The sequence below is a fragment of the Pinus tabuliformis genome, chromosome X (genome assembly GCF_031772625.1).
Source record: "Pinus tabuliformis cultivar Carrire ecotype Pingquan chromosome X, CPIR1, whole genome shotgun sequence".
NCBI lineage: Eukaryota > Viridiplantae > Streptophyta > Pinopsida > Pinales > Pinaceae > Pinus > Pinus tabuliformis.
Window position 1 is genome coordinate 1,388,581,476 of NC_142308.1, and position 25,238 is coordinate 1,388,606,713.

Below are 25,238 nucleotides of genomic sequence, written 5' to 3' on the forward strand. Positions count from 1 at the left end.
CGCCAGGAACTCCACCTTTCCAATTGTCCAATCATCCCGTTGAAAGGCTTGGGCTTATAACCCCCACCGGTATCCTTGTAAATCCGATACCGGGGCCAAGTGCCTTCCCCTATTAAGGTTGGGTGGCTTGGATTAAATCTGTTGCCGCCAGCTGTTCGCATGTTTCTTTGATGATTGGGTTATCGATCTCATGCCAGCCCCTGTTTATGACGATATTCGGGTTGTCTGCTCCAAAGTTTGCCAGATGGTCAGCCAGACCATTAGCCTTTCTCCTCACTGTCTGGAAGGTTAAGCCTCTCAACTCCATGATGAGTTCTGCTATGCTTTCCGTCGCTTTGGCCAATCTCCAATGCCTGGTAGCCTTGCTGATGCTCGTACCTGCCTGTAGGCGTTTAGCCGCCATCAGAAAATTTAACATTCGCCTCCTTTCTATTTATTTTAATTCCCTTAGTTTGAATCCCAGCTCATCCCTAATAATTTCCATCCCTCTTCTTAATTTTATTTTGAATTATTATGATTAGATATATTAATAATAATAGATTTATTATTATTAGTGTTGTAGGTGAGACCACGGTAAGGTCTTGAATGTAGAACCCCAATAGTGTAGAGGGCAATTCACAATAAGAAATTCTCAAGCAATCAACCTAAATTCTTATTCTACTGAATGGTGTAAGAGTGTCCTTACCTAGGAGTCTTATGTTTGAGTAGATCGCATAGGGTGCAAACCCTCAGCTTCTCTTGATATCTTCAAAACTTGAAAATTATTTAAATGAAACATATACAATAGTAGAAACGTAAATCATGTTTATGATATTAACATTAAATCATATAAATGAATGAAAAATGATGAATCAATGTAAGATTCATAAGCAAATTACAATATAAATAGATTCATAAACACATTTAATATCGAAAATAGAACAACATTCCTTTATTGAAGTTAGCTACAAGTAAAGTGGAGAAATACGACCTGGGTGCTCCTCTGGCTCCAAATGTAACCGTTCTACAGATTCATCCTTTCCTAGTTTCAGCAATCTTCCTACATCACCAATACAAGGATATCTTCAAGAAAGATGAAGGATATCAGTAGCAAGGAAAAAAGGGTTTCCTGAAGCTTTTGGGAGTGCATGAGGCACAAGTATTTCGTCATACTCGATCAGGGATAATCTCACTTTAGTATCAATATCTCATATCTTCTCCCTTAAGGCCTTCCCATGGAGGTTTATTTATACTTCTCCTAATTAGCTTTTTCATTTTGGAAACAGTTGGGCCACGAGAAATAGAAGGTGAGTAACAAGTAAAACTCATGAACTCTACCTAAAATTAAGGAAATTTATTTTTTTAAGTGTTTAACATATGTACACGGGTTGGGTATATGTTGACCCACGTGTACACGCTTTTATCACAGGGAAAAGTAACGTATAGGGAATAAAAAATTATTTTTTAGATTTTGGACCAATTCTCGAAGGAAGGGTTGCCCTATGCCATAATCAGAACATCAAATCTACCAAGAGTGGCAAATGGTGCTATAACAAGTAGAATTTATTATCTTGTTAATAGTAGTAATAAACATTATTACCATTAACATTTTAATTAATACTAATAATACACAATTATTGTTATTAACCAAAGTTATTCTTTATAAGATTATCCCTTCAAAAAAATTATATTTATCAGAATATTAAATTCATTTTATAGTTTACTAAATTAATATTATACATCATCTAAAAATTTATAATATAAAATTAAGATTAACTTTATGGTTTTTAAAAATAAAATCAATATTAAAAATACATATGAAAAAATTAGAATATGTGCCTTGCAAAAAAATGGAGTGCCACTATGTGAGTCTACTAAATAAACTAATCACACTACAATCATGATATATAATAAAAAATAAAAAAATATTCTTTGAACTTGGTATTTACAAGATATGAAATGTGATCTTAATAAATTGAAATACTTGAGTGGTCCTCCTCCAACTACTAAAATTCTATTGTTATATTAACCAATGGATAGTGATACACAATCCTAGATATCAACTGAATTTATGGATTCACAATTGTCCCATTCATTACAACCATATGCCACACACAAGTATGAGATTTTTCTTGTCCATATTTCAAGTATAGAATTATCTAATGTTTGAAGAGAATGAAATCTATGAGTGGCCTAGATTATTTGTATTCATATAGATGTTCTTGATCTACCTCGATCACCTCAAAAAAAATCTATGTACATGTGATTTCTTTGTTGATTGGTATCCTTGCATTCTTTCTCCCCTCCCCATAACTGAAGAACACTAGTTAACAATGGATTTTTCATTTTAAATGAAAAAAGTAGTAGGGAGTTTCCTTTCTTCCCTACATAATTTATTTTTAATGCATGCACCGACTCCATCACACTCCCCTTTTTCATTCCTAGTCTCAAAATAGTTCCAAATATGTGCTACCTTGTGTTTTTTGTGTAATATACATAACCATTGAAATACATGTGCATTTTTGAATTGTCCAATGAAACCACCGACCAATGTTGATTTATCTATATATTGTTTCCTTGATGTTATTGTAGAACAACTAAAATTAGTACTATACATATGATAAGTCATGGCACCTATCCTCTATCTCTCTCCCTCTCTCTCTCTCAGGATTCAAAATTGGGAACTGTGACAGGCGATGGAAAGCTATTTCAAAGAGATTCCTATTGAAAATGACTAGAAGTGCCTATGTGCATAATCAGTTTGGTTAAATTCCTGTGTAATTGACCTTCTCAGGTTCAAGCCTAATAAAGCGGATGCCCATCTTGAAAGAGGACCCAGAGATGTAGTCCACCAGGGAGGAATTCCATAATCAATATTTCTGTGTGGTATCAATTTGTTTTCTTTCTTATTACTTATTTTTTTCATGCTTCTTATGTTTTCAATTCTGTCGTAAAGTCATCCTCTTTCATTCAATTATCACGATTAAAGAACCTTAAGTTAACATTTAGTTCACTAATGGCATTAATTAATTCTACTACAGTTTAATATATGATCATTTCATATCATATAATTTGGTATCAGAGCGGGTTGTGTTTGTAGAATTTTGCCAGTGAATGTTAACCAGGTCCAAGTTGCAACGTGGAGAGGTAACACTCGAGGAGTTTGATCCAGAGATTGGAAAGTGAAGAGTCACTCATAAATTGACCATGGCAGGATCTAATGCAGGTGAAACTCTTGAAGCAAAGATGAGCAAGGAACAGTTTCAGAAAGCATTTTTGAGCATTTAGTAGATGTTGGGAGAGCTCTAGGAAGAGAAGAAGGTGAGAGATGCATCTTCTTCTTCAAAGACATTGAAGAAGGACAAGGGTAAAGGCAAGGTTGATAAACCTCCTTCTCCTCCATCTCCATCATCATCATCATCATCTTCTTCTTCTAGTTCAGAATCTGAAACAGAAAATAAACCTAGAAAAACATCTCTTTTGAAAATTGATGTAAAATTTGAGTTACCTATTTATGATGGCGAAATGAATCCTGAAAAGTTATATAACCAGATTAAGTAGTTATAAGTGTATTTTCATATTCAGAACATCTCTGACGATAAAACTAAAATTTAGTTAGCTACACTTAGAATGGGGGGAACAACTTTAATCTGGTGGGAAAGTAAAACTCAAATAGATGTAAAGAGGAAAGGTAAAGTCATCTCTTCATGGTCCAAGTTTTTAAAAGCTCTTATGAAAGAATTCTATCCTTTAGGATACATGCAGCAAGCTGTTATTGATTGATAGCACTTGAGGAAAGGTAAAGGGAAGAGTATTCAAGAGTTTCCTTAGGAGTTCAGAAAGAAAGAATTGGTACTTGGTATTTCATTAGATACACATGAAACTTTTTAAAGTACATCGAGAATTTACATTCATATTTGTAGCCTACATTATTAATTTTTAATCCTGATGACTTTGATGAAGTGTGTGTTCAAGTCATACATATTGAATCATGTGGTAGAACATTCAAGTTTTCACTACAATTATCCAAACAGTTGGAAATGAAGGATTCCATTGATAGTAAGAGGAAGAGCAATTCGAAGTGAAAGAAATCAGCGACAACTCAGAAGGAAAGACCTACTTGTTCTCATTTCCAGAGAGTCGGTCATGATGAATCTAGATGTTGGAAACTTCATCTTGAATTTAAGACAAAGAAATTCCTTAAAGAGAAGGATGAAATCAAAGAAAATTCAACAATCCAATAAGATCTAGGCTTCGACTCAGGTGATGAAAGAAGGATAACTGCCATAGTTTTGACAGGTAAAACTTCTGACACTCGTTCAATTTCTAGTACTTATGCATCTTCTTCAAACATAAATCATTTGAATGAGGATACAAGAGTTGAACTATTTCTTATAAGGATAATTTATGAACAAACAAAGATAGATACAATGTTTATCAGTAGATCACAAACAAACTTGATATCTAAATATTTAGCTAAGAAATTGGGCTTGGAGACATGAAATCATTCATGACCATACCCATTATGATAGCTAAATAAATGAACTCAGATAAATGTCACAAAGTAGTGTCAATTAAAATTTTCCATTATAGCTAATTACATTGATGAAGTTGAACTAGATGTGGTTCCAGTAGACAGACATGGATTAGTGCTATGAACTTATCTCTATTATCATGATGTATTGTTTTATAAGAGAGAGAATAAATATCACCTTAATAAAGATGGGGTTCAATTTATTGTCAAAGAAAATAAAACGAAAATTCACTTGGATTCAGTTATTTCTAATCAGATGAAGCAGTTAATAAGTCCAAATAAGAGATTTGTACTCATGTGTGTAAATGAACAACATAAGGATCTAAGGGATACTTGTTCAGGTTGTGAGTCTCAGTTTAAAGATAGTTTGGTCAAGAAGTTAGAAACTTTTCTAGTTCTATTTAAAGAATCAAAACAGATTAATCATAAGCACAGAATACAACATGAGTTACAATTGATGTCCAAAGCTCCTCCTCCTAATGTCAGAATGTATCATTACAGTCCAAGCTTGGTAGTTATAAGTTACAGAGATGCAGGTCAGTATTGGGGAAACTCAGTGTTACATTTCCCTTGTATTGTATCACCATTTCATGTTTCAAACAATTTTGAAGTGTCTTTTCAAGTGGAGTGGAAGCCTATTTGTTTTCATGCCAAAGTCTTTTCTAAAGCAGTGCCAAAGTATCCAGTACATGAAATGGAAACTTAGGCGTTAAGGGACAATGTTAATCAATGGAGACATCATTTAATGGGTGAGGAAACAATGATTCAAAGAACTCAACAACCACTTCAATACTTTCAAAGTCAAACTAAGTTGCAACAATTTTCACATTACAATTTGATGGGTTTATTGCAGCAAGTTCACTTAATAATTAGGAATTAGGAAAGTAAATCAAGTCAATTAGCTGGTATGATGTCAAGAATATCTTTGAATGTTTCAGTTATTCCACAAAATAGATTTTTAGTACATGTCAATGGTATTGAACAATATCCTGTAGAGATTGTTTTCAAAGATGTTTATGAATCACTAATTCATGGTACTATGTGGAAAGAAGTCAATTGCGATGTTCATAACAGGTTGTTTAACCAGGGTATGGTACCGACACATTCGATCAACAACCTAAAAGTGATGACCTTGAATGTTCGCAGGTTGTGCATACTACAGATGGATGGAACAGTTCACAGATTCAAAATGTGCCATGATCAACATCATCATGGTAATCAATTTCATGTTGTTGATTGAATCTCTTGGTACATCATCAAGGCATGGTGGAGAGTGAGGGACCTCTACCCTCACCTGCTATCTGTCTAGTCAAAATTTTGTGGTCCAAAAGCTTGCAACTGGAGAGGATTGATCGAGGAGGATCTTGGGAGATCAGTTGCATAGGTTCAGTTCATTAGTAGTGTTGATTTAGTGTTTTGCTTCATGGTTATTGTCATGTGGGTTTTATGTCACATTGTGAAAATTTGATGTAAAAGGTTTTCTTTTTTTTTAGTGATGTAAAAGTGTAAAGATAACACTAAAAGACTAAAACCTAAGACATTAAAACCTGTGACTAAAACCTAGCCCTAAAATCTATGGCGGAAAACATGAATTTCAAACCTAAACATCTAACCTATGTTTGAAAACCCACTTTCGGCATTGTAAAAACATTACAACACACCCACAAGTCTCGACCCATAGGTTTAAACTGTGTCGCAACCATAGGCATGTGAACATGTGAGCAGGTAAGCGGGTGGAGTTACAATTAACTGGGCGGAGACGACATGCTTTAACCGTAGCAAATATGTAAATGGTAACTGTGACATGTGAACGGTGTTAGTAACGACAAAGGATATGGGTTAACAGTGGCATAGAAACCGCGGTGGAAAGTTGTGACTTCTGCTGATAGTTGTCACATTGAAACTGCCACAACTCACCATTAGTGAAACCATCAGAGATGACCTACATCCATGTCCATCTTTGGTTAGCATACAACCTAGTCACATGACCATTGCTTGTTCAATGTGCTGGTTTTTGACCACCAACGGTTCAAAGAACTTAACTATGGTATTTTGGCTTTTTTGGTTGTTGTTTAACATTAAACTAATTTGAAGACCATGCAAGCTTATCCCTAGGTGGAAATTCATGACAAGTCTAAGCACTTGAACCCAAAATTAGAGCCAGTTCATGCCAATCTGGGAGATAAGAAGTTAGAATGCATCCAAGACATTATAAATCCTGAATTCGATCATTGAAAGAGAGAGAAGTGGTTTTGGATATTTTGTTGCATTTTCTGGAGGTGATAGGATCTTTTTCTCCAGTGTAATGGGAGCATCAGTAGTCAGAATTGGGAACCGTGATAGGAGTTGGAAAGCTATTCAGAGATCTTTCTATTGACAGTGACCAAAAGTACCTATGTGCATAATCAGTCTAGTTAAATTGTTGTGTAATCAACCTTCTCGGATTCAATCCTAATAAAGTAGATGCCCATCATGAAAATTGACTCAGAGACATAGTCCATTAGGCACAAACTCCATAATAAATATTTATGTTTGGTATCACTGTGCTTTTCTGCTTATTACTTCATTTTTCATGCTTATTATGTTTTTGATTCCGTCGTAAAGTCATCCTCTTTCATTCAGTTCACGATTAAAGAACCATAAGTTAACATTCAGTTCATTGATGTCATTAATCAATTCTACTTAAATTTAATATATGATCATTTTAGATCTGTGTAAATGAAGAATCAACAAAAAACACTTAAAATACGATATAAATTACATGGAATGTACAAAATAAGAAATGAGGACTCATAGGTGGGTCTAACATTCATTGGCAATCCAGAAGGTCCAAACCTTGATTTTCACTCTAAAGATGTAAACCTACAACACAAGAAACAAAACATAGAGAGAAAAAAAGAAACCTCCAATGTACACACATATATATGATAAGTTATTTCATAAACAATTCCATTAGACATTCATAATCATGAAACATATAAAATATACTTGGGAACAAAATATGAGCTTCTTTTATTCATAAATAGTCAGAAATTATTTGTGAGTTAAATTACTTAGCATTAAAATATCAATACAGGTTTGTACACTTGTGAAGTACATTTGCACAATAAGTACTAGGAAATTGAATTTCAATTTTAAAAGGAAATGTAACATATTGAAAGAAATTGCAAAACTGAAATAAAATCCTAATATTGAGATGATATCCAAAATGAGAACACACACCTTCTTATATAATTAAAGAAAGGCACAAACATTCTAGAAAGGCAATAGGATCGGGGAAAATTTTAGGGGCTAATATTGGTAGATGGGATAATTTTCCATGCTTTTTCAAAAAAAAAAATATTCACCAATTTCCATTCTTTTATAAAATAACTAACCCTTGTTTTATAGTACACTATTATTTTACCTTAAAAATCACCAAAATATTATATAAGCTAATATAAAATCATTGGAAATATAAATATTTCTACAGAAATATCACCAATTTTTTACAATTTACATATTAGGGTCTAGTAAGATTCGCCAAGGTTTCTAAACTTTAAGATAAACTTCCATCCTTAAAATTTTCCCTGAATAGGATTTAATATAGAAAGTAAAGCAATTTTACTATAATTGGATTGAAAGAAAAATTCTACTCTATGGAAAATAAATGCAATTATTTTCCATGAAACCAACTTTATGTTATAGAAAACAACTTGATTCTTACACTATGAAAGCAATCAACTTCTTATGCTAGATCCTTATGCTATTTCCATAAAATATTTTTAAAGTTCTTATTCTAAACCTATGTTATGAAAGATTTTAAAATATCTTCTTAACTATATTCTATTAAACACTTATTAATTCTATTCTAATGAACACGAAGATATATTTATTCTATAAATTTCATAAAGTCTATTTTATGAATACTCAATTGAAAAATTTATTCTAGGAATGCATTTTAAACTCATGTTTCCAAAGAGGCAATTGAATTCTATGCTAATGAAAGTAAAGGCATCTTATTATATAACGAGAAGAAAATTCTATTCTAAGAGATTGAATCGAAATATCATCTATCTTTGAGATTAAAATGATGAAATCACTAGTGTGTGTGTTCAAATACTAGAGCTCATTCATATTTTTGCATTACCTATAAATCCAAAACTAATTGAACTAATTGAACGTAGAGGTAAAAGACTTAAATAAAGAAACAATTTATAAATGTTTTTATCATTTCTAGAGGTTTATTCAAGTTGTATTTGCAGGAAAAAAAGAATGAGATGAGAAAACGACCACATTTAAATAAATAAAAGAAAAACAAAGAACCTAAATAAAATACCGAGAAGAAACCTTGCAAAATATGAGCATAAAGGAAACTAATTTATCATTTAGAAATGAAATATAAGGAAAGCTATGATACACTTGTACTCAATTGGGGGCACTCCTAAGGACCAGAAGAGATGGAAAACTCAGGAAATTTACTAATCAAACACTAATTTCCGTCATGAAGGCATAACCATATAAAAGGATTGTATTAATTGAATTGTGCATGAAATTCAAAAATATTCAAAGGTATTAATAACATTCAAGAATATTGAGCATATCAGATAGTATGGTTCTATTCTTAGTGAACCATTTTATATCATTTTAAAGTAAATACTTTGATAAATTGATTGCTAAAGGTTATCTCTACATATCGAAATCTCGTATTTCTATTTCTATTAAAACTCTTATTCACAGGATTCACTATAAATGAAGTGAATTGTTCCATAAATACATCATCATCCATCAAATTCCTTATTATCTCATTCACTTGATAAGGAATTGACCTCTCTTGGTATTTTGTTTTGATGACTATTGTATCTGGAATGTGCCATGTCATTGTTTGATCATAATTATGAATTTGAGATTGTATGGTAAATTAGGATTCTTTTTCTTGCGCTCAATAGGTATAAATCCATATATGCACCATTTGTTATCTTCCAATGTGCCTTGGTAGATCTATCCCTCATGAGATCTATTTGAACCATGGATTTAGCTACAAAATGTTAGTGAGTTTTTGGAATGTGTCACATTTTTTAACTCATGCAAATTAAATCAAATTTACAAAGAAAAACATATAGAATTAAGATAATACTAAGCCTTTAAATTATTTCTTATTTATGTATATTTGATAAACATTTATTTCCAAATGCTAGTGTAGTGATGTGAGGATGAGTGGAAATTAAGTGAAAGAAAAAGGTAACAAAGTTTTAAAAATATGCAATTCCTGTGGCCCCACATTCTCCCACACATAGGGTTTTGCATATCTACATGCACTTTCTAGTAGTAAAATTTCAAAATTATAGTAGCACTGATCTTCAAAAAATTGTTTCATAGGCTTGGATTAATATGTCCAAGTTACTTTGAACTCCTTTCTTCTGCATGGAAATTGACCATCTGGGTTTCCTCATAAATATTCTAGCCTTCAATTCCTTAACCTTTTGTTGGATAAAATTGTTAGCATTCTTTAGTTTTACATTTTTATGATACCTATAATACACGTGTTTTAGCATTCTATCATTCTCTTCTTTGAGAAATTAATTTTCTCCTTTCACGTGATTTTCTAGTATCTCCAATTCAATTATCTCTTCATTTGATGTTTTTATAACTTCTTTCTTTATATGGAATGGAATGTTATCATCCTGTAAAGTGATATTTTATATTGGAATATAATCATTTTTTTTTTTCACAAGAGGGATTTGCCTTATCCTGATGTGATTCTTTCTCCAACGATTCAAAATAACCATATGCCTATTATTGAATAATGTCTATCTCTAGACTTTTTTCTTTTGGAACTAGTGGCATTGATGATTTTTAGTCTTATAAATATATAAGCTATGATGAAGATAAATTATTTTGTTTCAACATAATCCTTGTAATTCTTTAACTTTTCCTTCCATGCTTTGGATCTTTCAATTCTTGAACATTTTTCCTCTTAGTATTTCACTCTTTTAGATTATGTGAAATAATGGTCTTTGACTTCTTCTCTTTAAGTGTTATGCTTGTATTTCATATATTTCTTTTTTATTCTTTGCCATTATATTTCTTCTTAGGCATTCCTCTTGTCAGCTTCACTAGAGGATTAGGTAGACTTGGAACTTTTGGTTCATTTGTATCTAGACTCCATTTTAGTGGAATTTCTGATGCATTAAATTGTTATATTCCTTTAGTATGGATTTCCCTTGACTCTTCTTGTTCAATGTTTCTTGTCTCTTGTATTGGAATTTCTTCATTCCTTTCATTTTATTCTTGAGGGTTAGGGTTTGGAGGAACCATACTTCTTCTTTTCATTGTTTTTGGGACTATTTCTTCATCTAGGACCTCCACAATGTGATTCCTCACTAAAAATACTTTCCAATTTTCACTCCATTCTTTCAATTCCACTTCAATAATAATATTGACCAATCCATGATGCTAAAGAGATCTATAAATATTTCTTGAGTTTCTTTCAATATTAAAGGCCATTTTCCTCAAAATAGTAGAGTGTATGAAAAAATTAACTCTTAACCCTTTATAAATTACATCCATAATTGAGCATGATAAAACAATATGAATCCATATCTACCTTCACATGTGAGAAATTTTTGCAAGATAAATAACAAATTATGTCGTTTCCTTTTGAATATAGATGTTGGAATACCTTTTTTAAATTTTAAGACGTCCATGTTTGGATTTTTCATAAAGCACTTCCATGATTCTTCTGTAAGTGTTTGAAATTCAAACCATTTTCTTCAAATGAGAATGATTATTTCCATTTTAGTCTAATTTCACCAATTTTGGCCTCAACTCCATCGAACACCCTTGTGAATTCTCTTATGACCTCTATGTCATAACCTTCGAATTTCTTAAATAATTTCAACCATTTAATTTTTAGAAATTTCTTTTTGACATTTGGGTATGTATCCAAAAACTTTATTCCTTTAGGTTCATAACAGACTATGAGACCCATGTCTGTAAGGGAGCTTGACCTAAGAATCGTACTTTAACAACTATTTTAGGGAATGATGAGAGACAAATGAAATGGTTTAGTGGAATGGAAAAGGAGGGTGACATATAATAATGGAGGTTGGTTCATGATAATACTATAGTGGTAGTGAAATAAATTAAACATATTTTGGTAGTAGAGGATAATAATCCCCCTTTCCCACCAATTTCAAATCAGAAATTTTTAGGATTTAAACAAATTCTACTCGTTTCAAGGTCTTGTGATAGAGTTTTAATCTATTCCCATTAATAAGAAAAATGGTTCCTTATTCATAAATGGTATTAACCCTTATTGCTCGATGGTCAAAAAATTTTCTATCTCATACGAGCCTACCATTATGTTTGGAATTTCCCTTCAAAATATTTAAATTTGGAATCAAAGAGAAGGACCCAATCACCTAATTTGAACTTTTTGACCTTGATAAAATTGCCATGCCATTTTTTCTTTGCTATTTAATTATGCTTGTTCTTTGAATGATGTATTATCTAATCTCATTCAATTCATTTAGTTGTGCTAATTTTGTTTTTCGGCCTTGTAGATATGTAACCCCAATTTTGTTGTTGTTTTGTATATCCCCACTTGGAATTCAATTGGATGTAGAACTTGGTTTCCATAGACAAGATCACAAGGAGTATGTCTAGTGTTATTCCTCCAAGTGGTCTGATATGCCTAGAGTGATTATAGAAGTGTATCTTCCCAATATCTTCTATGTAGATGCATAATCTTGGCCATTATGGCCTCAAAAAAAATATTTGTGGATTCCACTTGTCCATTAGGATCTGGATGATATGGAGTGTATTTGTGTTGCCCGATCTTATAATGTTCTGTGATCTTTTGCGTGAGCATGGATGTAATTTGTGCATCGTAATCTATCAAAAATTTTATTAATACACGAAAATAAGTGAAAATATCTTAAAAAATGTAACAACAACATTTTCAGTAGAAAAATTTAGTGGCTTAGCCTCCACCCATTTAGTAACATAATCACTGCAAACTAGTATGCACCTCTTTTTTTTGGATGGAGGATTAATGGGTCAAAAAAAATCTAGAGCCCATTTCACAAAAGGTTCTATTAGTATCTATGGTTTTAGAGGTATCCCATCAGATTGGATAGGTTTCCCCATCCTTTGAAAACTATCACATCTTTTGACATATTCTTGGAATATTTGAAAATAGAAGGAGAATAATATCCCAAAAGAAGTACTTTGTATGAAGTTCTTATGGTGGAAAAATGTCCTCAAGAAGGTTCTCCATGACATTCTTTAAGCATCTTAGGTACCTCATATTCTTGAACACATCTTCTTATGATCAGATCAGCTCCCATTGGATATAGTTTTCCTTCTATGGAAGAATAGGGTGCATCAGAATTGATGACTGAGAAAAACAAAACAATTTCTTGTAGCCAAATAATTGGCAATATATGCAAATGAAGGAGTTTTAGTAGATATTTCAAGAATATATTCATTAGGAAAATGATCTACTATAGGAATATTAGTGTTATCATTTTTCATCCTCAAAAGGAAATTAGGAATTGTGTTTTCTTTTGTTTCCCTATCTAAAATGGTAATATTAAATTATTGCAATAGTAAATGACATATAGTAATCCTACAATTAGTTATTGTTTTAGTCATAATTTATTGAATGAAATAATAAATAGTCTAAATAAAAGTCTCATATCCACTGATGTAGCATCTAAACTTGTTGATAGCATGAACAATTACTAGAAACTCCTTTTGTATGATTATATAATTCAACTCTATAGGATTTAATTTTTTACTTGTATAATATATACCATAAGGAGTTAAGTCTTTTTTCCTAACAAAGCCCCTAAATTTGTATCTAAGGTATTAGTGGAAATATAAAATGGAAGGGACCAATTTGGCCCTCTTATAATAAGTACCTCGGAAATTTTCTTTTTCAACAATTCAAAAGTTTTTTGAGAATCAAAATCCCAACAAAATTCACAATCTTTAGTGAGTAATTTGAAAAGTGTTGAAGCAAGCTTTGTGAATTTTCTATAAACCTTCTACAGTAACCTATGAATCCAAAAAAACTTCAAACATCCTTTTGGCATTTAGGTACTAAAATTTGTGAGATTATTTCAACCTTCAAGATGAATCCACTTTGATTCAAAAACTCTAAATATGATGACCTAGAACAAATAATTCATTAAAAAGAAAATATAATTTTTCATCAGTCAATGGAATATTAACTTCCTTACCTATAAAAGGGTCTTTTTCCCTTTTTGAAAAGCTTCCTCAAATGTATTCCCATAAATAGTAAACTCTTCCATATACACTTCTACATAATCATGGATCAAGTCAAAAAGGAAACCAAAAACTTCTCTTTGAAATGTTACAGGTGCATTACATAATCTAAAGTGAAGTACTCTATAATAATATGTACCCGATGGACATGTAAAGGTTGTATTACCTTAATATTCAGGCAAAATTTAAATTTGATTATATCTACTGAAACCATCAGGAAAGGATAAATATTTCTTTCTTGTTAGTGAATCTAAAACTTGATCAATGAAGGATAATGGGAAATGATCTGTTGGATTTGCTTTATTTAATTCTCTATAGTTTATGTAAACTCTCCACTTTCCATTTTTATTTGGCACAATAGCCAAGGGTTAAACCCATTAGCTATCTGATATTAGGTAAATAAAGTTCACATTGAGCAATTTCTATAACTCCTGTTTAACAATCTCCCTCAGATTATGATTCATCCTTCGTTGGGGTTGTCTTATAGGTTTTAAAGTCTCTTCTATATGAATATGATGCCTGAATGTGTTTGGATTGATTCATTTCATGTATATATATTCCCATGCCAATGTAGATGCATGTTTTTGCAACATCGTAATCAATTGTTTCCTCCAAGTTATTATTGGTATTTAATGTTTTTCCTATAGTAATACATATAAGGGAATTTCCAAATTTTTTCCATTGATTATAATGATAGTTTGAATTGTTGAGATGAAAAGTTCTCAATGCTACAATTTTATTGAAAAAATTGATCTAACATATGTGTTAGAGAAAATTAATCTCTTAATAAAAGAAAAACTAATCACCTAGACATTAATTATCAACCTGTTGTGGCCATAACCACCACCATATTAAAACCTACCTTGGTAGCAATTTTGAATGGGTCCCCTAAAAGTTAATTTTTTACCTCTCCAAATGATTTGTTTTATACCAAAGACTTTAACTCGTTGCTGAGTCAAATCTTCAATTCCTAATGGTTAAGGCCCCCTGTATAAATATCTGCCACATGATTCATCTATAACGCTTTCTAGCCCTTCTTTTGTATCCTCCATCACAAATTTTTCAACCCTCAAATAACTTCTATCGCACATTTATTTCCATTATACCTCTTTACAATGGAAATGCTTCACAGATATGCATAAGTCACCCCTTTTCGCCTATCGTAGTCAACACTAAGGCATAACATTCACCACTATACTTGTTGGGTCCCTATAATACTAGTGATTACCCCTTTATTATTGTAGTTATACCCCTTATTTATATGGTTGTGCCCCTATTACCCCCATATTGTTATTTCTGTGCCCCATAGAATCCTTCTATTGTTATTTTTGTGGCTTTATATTATTATTGTTAGGTCGGCTGGATTATATTGTGACTCCTTACACTCCTATATATAGAAAGGAGGTTTTGTCATTTGAACCATTCAAGAATTGTTCATTTATGTAATGTAAAGGAGGTTTCCCCCTCGAAGAGGCTGAATTCTAAGGCGTTGATCTATCTTTTCTATCTTTTCATGAGCTGGTTTCATAACATTTGGTTTCAGAGCTTTGGATTCTAGGGTTTCGCTGCTCCAAACAGGTCAGAGTGGCATTTTCGCTATAATTTTTTTTCTGAGACATTTCAGAAGTTGCAAAAAAACCCATTTGAGAAGACTTCACGCTGAACCGTGGGTCTGAATTTTAGAACTTTTTGCGCTATATTTGCGGAGTTATGATCTGAGGAAGTTGGTCTTTTTGCGGACTCCTGAATTACATTCCAAACAGGTGACCTGGGGAAAATCATCATAACTTTCTCTCTGGGGATCGGATTGAAATTTTGTAAGAAGGTACAGAAAGAGGACGTCCTGTAGTTTCTTGTATGAATTTTTCAGATCCAGAGGTCGAAATAGTGACTCGTGGCGTGTCATAAAATTTCGCTCTACTGAACTAGTCTATAATCAAGTCACTGTGGGAGATTTCGCATATCTCTTCCTTGGAGAATCCAATTTGGGTCAGACTTGTGGCATTGGAAAGAGGACACAGAGGACTACTACAGCTCACAAATTCAGAACTAGATGATTGGAAGGTACAAAGATGCATAAGAGGCAATATCGAGCTCCTACAAAGTGAAAAAAGGTGTGTAGATTTTCTTAAATTTTTGCTTAAGCTTGGTTTGAAAATTTATTTTGAAGGAATTCAAAGGGCATAGTAGAGCATTATTATTGGTAACTGATGCCCCGAAAGAAAATGCAAACACCTAGTAAGGAACCTGGAAGCTCTAGCATGACTCATGAAAAAGAGGAAGAAATGCAACATGATATATCAAAATTACAAGACCAAGTGCAACAACTGTCCCTTACACAAAAAGGAACATAATCTAAGATGAATGGTTTAAAGAAAGGTGTAGAAGCTAAAATGGACGGTTTAAAGAAAGGCGTAGAAGCTAAGATGATTGACATGGAAGCTAAGATGGATGATTTGAAGATAGATTTGAAGACAGACATGGACGAATTGAAGATAAATGTGAATAAGTTGCTACAAGAAATGGGCACTAAGGGTGAAAGGGTACTAAAGGAAACTCACGATGAAAATAAAGAAATTGTTAATCATGATTCCATAGATGGTAATGTTGCATTGAAGACTCACCATATTCCAAAAATCGATATGAGGAAGTTTGATGGCAAGGATCCTGCCACATGGATATTACAGATGGAGAAATTCTTCGATCTCAATAATGTGCAAAACACAGAAAAGGTACGTATGGAAACTTTATATTTGGAACCAAATTAGTTTGCATGGTATCAATGCCTTTGCTCTCGTAAACAATTTATCACTTGGGCAATTTTTACAGAAGAATTGGTAGCACATTATGAGGATACAAAAAGCAACATTTTTTAGCCAATGGATAAGTCTCAAACAAAAGGGTTCAATAATGGAGCACATTGAGGAATTCCAAAAATTGAACATAACGGTAAAAGATATTCTAGAGGAGCATAGGATTGATGTGTTCATAGGGTCTTTAAAGGATAATATCCAACATGATGTTCGCCTTTGGGAACCTGATTCATTAGAGAAGGCATTCAGGTTAGCAAGAAAAATGGAAAGAAAAATTATGGCAACCAGGAAGCATACCACTCACAACTATAAAGACGGAAGTGTTGTTGCCCCTAGTCTTCCACAACCTATAAGATTGACACCACAAAAATTGGAAGAAAAAAGAGCAAAAGGGCTTTGTTACAGTTGTGATAGCAAATACACTAAAGGTCATAAGTGTGCTGAGAAGAAATTATTCTACATAGATTGTGAAGAGGAAGAAGAAAAGGAGCAAGAAAGGTCAAATGAAGAGGATATACTCCTGGAACAAAGCTTAGATGAAGAACAAATAAATCTGACCATATCTTGTAATGCATTGGTGGGAATTACCACTCCTCAAACCATCAAGATAGAAGGACAAATCAAGAAGAAAAAGGTAATAGTTTTGATTGATTCAGGAAGCACCCACAATTTTATTCATTGTAAGGTAGCAAAAGAATTGAATTGCTTCCTATATCTAGCACCAGAGTGTCAAGTAATGATTGCAAATGGAGGAACAATAAATTGCTCTGGAAAGTGCCATAATATCAATCTATCCATGGGAGAATATGTATTGACTAGCCCAATGCTTTCTATTCCAATGGGAGGTGCTGATGTTGTACTAGGAGTCCAATGGCTACAATCCCTCGGTACAATAGCCTTTAATTTTCAAGAACTTTTCATGAAATTTTTTGCGGAAGGAAAGGAAGTTGAATTAAGGGGTATTGCAGGGAAACCAGGTAAGATAATCAGCTCTAATGGTATGACAAAGCTTCTTAAAAAGGAGCAAAGAGGTGTAATTGCACAATTATGCTCGCTAGATGTTTCCACATCGGAATCATCTATTTCTCCAGATCTCCAAAAAGTCCTGGACAATCATTCCAAGGTATTTGAGACTCCCAAAGGTCTCCCACCTATGCATGATCATGATCATGCTATTCATCTGATTCCAGGAAGTGTTCCTCCAAACATCAGGCCGTACAGATATCCCTATGTACAAAAAAGTGAAATTGAACGTATGGTTGCAGAAATGCTAGAGGCTTGTATAATTCAACCAAGTCAAAGTTATTTCTTTGCTCTAGTAGTATTGGTGCACAAGAAGGATGGATCATGGCGCATGTGTCTGGATTATAGGGAGCTCAACAAGCTCACTATTAAAGATAAGTTCCCCATTCCTGTAATTGATGAATTACTGGATGAATTGCATGGATCAATTTACTTCACCAAGTTGGATCTTCGTTCGGGATATCAATAAATCGGAATGAAGATTGAAGACATTCCGAAAATGGCATTTAGAACTCATGAGGGTCATTATGAATTTTTGGTCATGCCTTTTGGCCTTACCAATGCACCTTCAACATTTCAAGGTTTGATGAATTCAATTTTCAAACCATTCCTTAGAAAATTTGTGTTAGTATTTTTTGATGATATACTAATCTACAGCAAGTCTTTGAAGGATCATGTTGAGCATGTTGATAGGGTGCTACAACTACTGGAGGAGAAACAATTATATGCAAAAAGATCCAAATGTTTCTTTGGAGTCCAGGAAATGGAATATTTGGGTCATATTGTATCTCATGTTAGTTAAGGTAGACCCTAGAAAAATTAAAGCCATTAAGGAATGGAAAATCCCCACATCCATAAAGCATCTGCGAGGATTTCTCGGGTTGACAGGGTATTATCGCAAGTTTGTTAAGAATTATGGGAGAATAGCAGCGCCTCTAACAACATTGTTGAAGAAAGATGCATTTTCATGGACTCCGGAAGCAACAAAGTCCTTTGAACATCTTAAAGAGGCAATGTGCCAAGCACCGATCTTAGCTACACCGGACTTCACAAAAACCTTTATTGTGGAATGTGATGCTTCAGGAAATGGAATTGGTGCTGTTCTAATGCAAGATGAAAGACCCATTGCTTTTGAAAGTCATCTAATCAAGGGAATGTTTTTAAGCAAAGCGATTTATGAGAAGGAAATGTTGGCAATACTCCATGCACTTAAGAAATGGCGACCCTACCTAATGGGAAGACACTTCAAGGTAAAAACGGATCATGATAGCCTTAAATACTTTTTAGAACAAAGATTATCCTCTGAAGAGCAACAAAAGTGGGTCACAAAGATGTTGGGTTATGACTTTGAAATCATCTACAAAAAAGGGAAGAAAAATGTGGTGGCAGATGCACTCTCAAGAAAGGATGAGGATGTGGCAGCATTGTTGTGCGCCGTTTCTATTATCCAACCAGATTGGATAAACAAAGCAAGGGACGAATGGAAGAATGATGAAGAAGTGTGGGCACTTATTCGAAAGCTACAACAAGATTCCAGTACGTCTGATACATTTAGCTGGCAAAATGATTCGTTATGGTACAAAGATCGCTTATACCTATGTAAGAATTCCCAGCTAAAACAAAAGATACTGATGGAATTGCACACTTCTCCCTTAGGAGGGCACTCAGGATTTTTAAAAACTTATCACAGGATTAAGAAGGAATTTTTTTGGGATGGCCTTAAATCAGATATTCAAAAGTTTGTGGTGGAAGGTTTGGTTTGCCAACAAAATAAAGTTGAAACAATTAAGACACCGGGTCCATTACAACCTTTATCCATTCCAAGCCAACGTTTGGAGGAGGTTTCAATGGATTTTATCACAGGTCTACCCAAGTCGGAGGGAAAGAGCGTCATCATGGTGGTAGTTGATAGACTTACCAAGTACGCACAATTTTGTGCATTATCACATCCATTTAAAGCCAATACAGTTTCTACTGCATTTATGGAAACAATTCAAAAGCTACATGGAAACCCGAAGATTATTGTAAGTGACAGAGATCCCATTTTCACTGGAAATTTTTGGACAAAATTATTTTCTTGTCTTGGTACTCAGTTAGCTCATAGCTCATCTTATCATCCTCAATCTGATGGGCAAACTGAGATAGTAAATAAATGTTTGGAAGGATACCTTCGTTGCTTTGTATTTGATAAACAGACACAATAGGTCAAATGGTTGCCTCTGGCTGAATGGTGGTATAACACTTCCTTCCATACAGCAACAAAAATGACCCCATTTATGGCACTTTATGTGTATCAACCACCATCCATCACATCATATTTAAGAGAAAATTATAAGGTTCAGGCAGTGGAACATCACATCGAACATCAACAACAAGTCCTCCAACTCTTAAAGGATAACCTCGTGTTGGCACAAAATAGAATGAAACAACAAGCAGATCAACATCGCAGTGAAAGAAGTTTTGATGTAGGTGATTGGGTATTCCTACAGCTACAACCATATAAGCAAATGTCCCTAAAGCAAGCTAAGAAGGATAATAAATTATCACCAAAATATTATGGTACGTACAAGGTGTTGCAAAATATTGGTACTATGGCATACAAATTGGAGCTTCCTGCAGCTTCTCGATTGCACCCAGTTTTCCATTTTTCATGTTTAAAGAAGGTTATAGGCGACAAGCTCCCAGTTCAAAAATATTGCCAGAACTTGACGCGGAAGGAAAAATTATATTGGAACTGGAAGCAGTCACAGAAACAAGAACTCGACAGCTACGAAATCGATCAATTTCAGAGTATCTTATCAAATGCAGGAACTTATCCGCTGAAGATTCCACATGGGAGGATGAGAATTTTATGCAGAAGTATCCAGAACTACTCAAGCGTTGAGGACAACACCTTTTTGAAGGAGAGGGGCATGTTGGGTCCCTATAATACTAGTGATTACCCCTTTATTATTGTATTTATACCCCTTATTTATATTGTTGTGCCCCTATTACCCCCATATTGTTATTTCTCTGCCCCATAGAATCCCTCTATTGTTATTTTTGTGGCTTTATATTATTATTGTTAGGTCGGCTGGATTATATTGCGACTCCTTACACTCCTATATATAGAAAGGAGGTTTTGTCATTTGAATCATTCAAGAATTGTTCATTTATGTAATGTAAAGGAGGTTGCCCCCTCGAACAGGTTGAATTCTAAGGCGTTGATCTATCTCTTCTACGTTTTCTTGAGCTAGTTTCATAACAGTACTCCAGACCCGACATCATTATTAACCATATTATATATATATATATATATATATATATATATATATATATATATATATATATATATCGGGTCTGGAGCCCCATCGCATATCGCAATTGGTGGGATTCTAAGGTTATATATATATAAGGTGTACCTGTCTTCTAGAACCGATGGCATTATTAGCCATGATATAAATATATATTGGGTCCGGAGCCCATTGCATATCATAATCGACAGGATTCCAAGGCTATATATATATATATATATATATATATATATATATATATATATATATATATATAGGGCACACCTGTCGTTTCGGACCTGATGGCATTATTAACTACATTATATACATATCAGATCCAGAGCCCATCACATATCGCAATTAGCAGAGTCAGAGTTGAGCCATAAGGACAATGCAATATAGCGGACCCAACAAGACTATCAAGTATAATAGATACATTATCTAGTCTGCTTCCCCAATCGGTAGAACCAAAGGGTTATATGTAAGGTGCACTATGATATGTCGGACCCGCCAACAACTATGAATACGGGTATATAATATTTCAAGTGAGTTTTCCTGTATATTCCTGTGTTTTTCAAAAGGGTATTGAGGTCAGAGTTTTCAAAGGAAAGTCTTACATTGCGGACCCATCAGGATCATTAAATGTAATATATATATTTCGGGTCCGCTTTCCCCTATCGCAATTGAAATCAGTAGAGTTAATGGATTAAACACATGGCGTGATGTCATGCGGTAGTGCTTCATGGACTAGATAAGGTATGGATTCTTGTCTATAATATTTCAAGTCTAGATTTTGGATTCAACTCTCTGTTATGTGATGATTTTCAATGTAAATCAAGTTTATGCTTGCAGGACTTAATCAATGCGTGAATTAAGAAATAGGGGTCGATTCTTTCACATTTATTCCTTTTGATGTTATAAGTGTTTAATGAAGGCAAGGCTTATGTCTTTTAAGCATTTCTATCATATTTTAACTAGCATAACTGAAGTTTGTTATCTCTGCAAGAAAGGACCAAGAGAAGGCAAGCGAGTTCAAAGAACGGATGTATAAGCATCATGTATGGCTTGAGATAAATATGCATGAGTGGATCCGAAGAGTTTATCCATGCAGATATGTTTATTTAAAGATTGGGCTTTAGGCGTTGGAGGTCATGTTTCCAAGTGTTACCTGTGTGTTCCGAAGGTTATGTGGTCTCGGGCCTTATCATGAAAAAATGACACAAATACCTCCTCCTTTCAATCGACATATACTCATTTCCCCAAGAAATGAAACACTCCAACAGATGTGGCCTTTACCGGTCAGCCATTTCACCGATCGATTTTAAGCCTGTATATTTTTATTTATATATCAAAAAGAGGATGGAGGTGAAAAGGCACGAAAGACCGAGAGTCATTCCTAGCTGCATAATTAATACCTCCGTATAGTAGGGAAGGGCTATTTGTTTAGAGAGAACAAATTTGATTTATTATGAATAAAGAAGATTGTTTGGTTCAAGAAGGAGCCTTTGGTTTCTGATTTACTTTCCCTTGTTTTTATGTGTTTTTAAACAAGATGTTGTTGCTGGCATAAATACAAATGTGTTTTGTTTTTGTGCATATTGATAATGATATATCTTGTGATTAACCTTGGTTGTTTGAATGTAATTCTTCATCATAGTTAACTCATGAGCAATCCTTGATTTGAAACTATGTTAGACATCAGTTGCAAGATTTATTTGTATGAAAATGAATGTTTATTCTTGCATGAGTAATTGGATTACAGTTAAGATTTAATGTAGCCTTATTCTTATGAGAACCAGTAATTGATTCATTTGAATTTGAAATTTATATGTGATGTTTAACCACTTTTTGCTATGCTCCTGTAGGATAGATTAGGATAGTTAGGACTAGCTTAAGTAGTTTAGATAGGGTTTGATACACATAGGTTAGTTGTTTCCTTTTGTTTATTTAATTGAAGTCCTCCTCCCAGTAGAAACCTTTCAACACATTTAACAGTTTACGGGATCCTTTAAAACCCATTGGAACTAGCCACTCCAAACGAAAGTAGATCTAAGTGGGGCATGCAATCGAGTTAGTTTCCCTTGTTGGTATGGCTGAAATTCGCCATGTCAACAAATTGGCACTATAAGGAGGGCCTGAACCGCCATCCACAAATTTTTAGGATTTCATCTATAAATGTTGCGCATGGATTTCAAATGATTAATGTATGCATCATAAAGGTTAGAGAGGTCGTGCCACACATCTGAAAAAGCCTCATTTCGAAGAGGCAGAGATCCCTCTAAGTCTCGTGTCTAGGTCACCCACAGAGGAGAGACTGTGGGAGTATCCTGTCACTTAAGAACAACTAGTCAGAAATCTTACTCAGGCATACACTTGTTCCCTCTCTTAGCTCCCCATATTTCACTCTCTACCTCCGACAACTAAAATAAAGCCAAGGATATTTACCCTAAGTGATGAGATATCTGCAACCTCTTCCCTTGAATATATTGTGCTAGAGTCCTTATAAAGTATTGGCACTCCTTGGGAAGAAATTCCTCAGGATTCCCCCTCTACATGTAATACCTAGCTTGATTTTGAAAATCCTAACAAAGAAGCCTCAGACTAGAACCTCCCTGTCCATAATATGGCTAATGTTCCTCGTCCAGGTGGGAATTTTCCTCTACCACCACCTCCAGGTGGGAATCTGCCTCTACCACCTCCTCTGAGTTGAAATCAAACCCCACTTCCTCTAGGAGAATCTCTTCCCTGGCTTGCATAGGATGTTGTAGTGGTACCTGGGTAGCAGCATGCCTTACCCAAGAATTCTGAAAGAGTATTGCCTAAATTTGACCTTGAATAGGGAGACACTACTGATAACCATATTCGCTATTCCTTCCTAGCCTTGCGCATGTTGGGGGTAGTCGATGAAGATGTAGTATGTCACTTATTTCCTTTTGCTCTAATTGGTGTGGCCTCAACATGGTAATTTAGCTTGAGAGTAGGATCGATCACCTCATGGGATGCCTTTCAACAGGCCTTTTTAGACAAGTTTGGCGATGGCAAAACACATGTAGCCTTAGTTTTGGAACTGTCCCATTTGAAAATGGAAACCAAAGAGAAGGTTAAGGATTTTAATCTCCGTTTCAATACCTTGTTTAACAGAATCCCAGCTAATGCTAGACTTGGTGATGAGGTGCTCATGGAATTTTACATCACTGCTCCTCCCTCTCCCTGGCACGATGTGGGTTAAAAGGAGTAACACACAAACCTTACAAGATGCTACCGATGAAGTAGTGAAAGTTGAGAATGAAATGATCAGTTTCACAGTGTGTCACCATTCAACCGATGAAAAGAAAACATCTCAGTCATCCAAGAAAAACAATGGGAATGATAACAAAGTGGCTGAAATCAAAGAAAAGGATACCACAGATGTGGAAGGTTTGCATTGGATCATAAAAAATTGATGAACACAGTCATTGATATGAAAAAGGAATGTTTGAGAGAGTACAAAGGGCAATGTGGGAGATTATAACAACCAAAAATCTTTCAAACCTTTCTATCGTAAGAAGATAGAGAATAGCCATGGCCAACTTGCATTGTTTGCTCCACCCAATGAAGGGATTTTAAATGCAGAATAGTTGGCTCTTATTGGATTGCTCCTTGCAAAAGAAGAACCTATAATGGAGCTGGAGCCAAAACAAGAATATGAGGAAGAGTACAAAGTAAAAGAACCTTTAGATGAGGAATCTCAAATCAATGTACTGTGGGATTTCTATACAAATGAGTACGATGATGAAAAAGGAGATAGCACAACAGAAATCAACACTAATGAAATCCACACATGAAGCAAAGGGCCACTTGTAGGCACGATGAAGCCTATAGACCAGACATAAAGATATTCGCCCTTTGAAGGCATCTGCTCCGAAAGTGCCTGTTGAGAAGGGTAGACCTAGTGGCGAGTCTAAGAATACTACAGTTGCAAACTATCCAGAGAAAGAGAATACATCTCTGGCTACGACGAAGGTGACCCAAAATGGTAAACTCCCACCTAAGAATGACAAAACTGGTATGTTTACTCTACCCTGCCCTGTTTATAACATTGATTACAACATTGTGGATGATCTTAAGAAATCTCGAGCTAATATCACATACTTCAATTCGTTAAAGTTAATGCAGAGACCTGCTCTTGAAAGCTATGAATGAACGAAATTGCAAACCTCCTACCAATCCGAGTAGCAAAAACAAGAAGTCAACATCCATACATATTAGCACCCCATCACAACCCAAAAGCCATTAGCTATGGAAGCCACTCTGTCCAAAATGAATCGAAACCCTAGAGATGTCAGTGTATCCATGATAGGAATA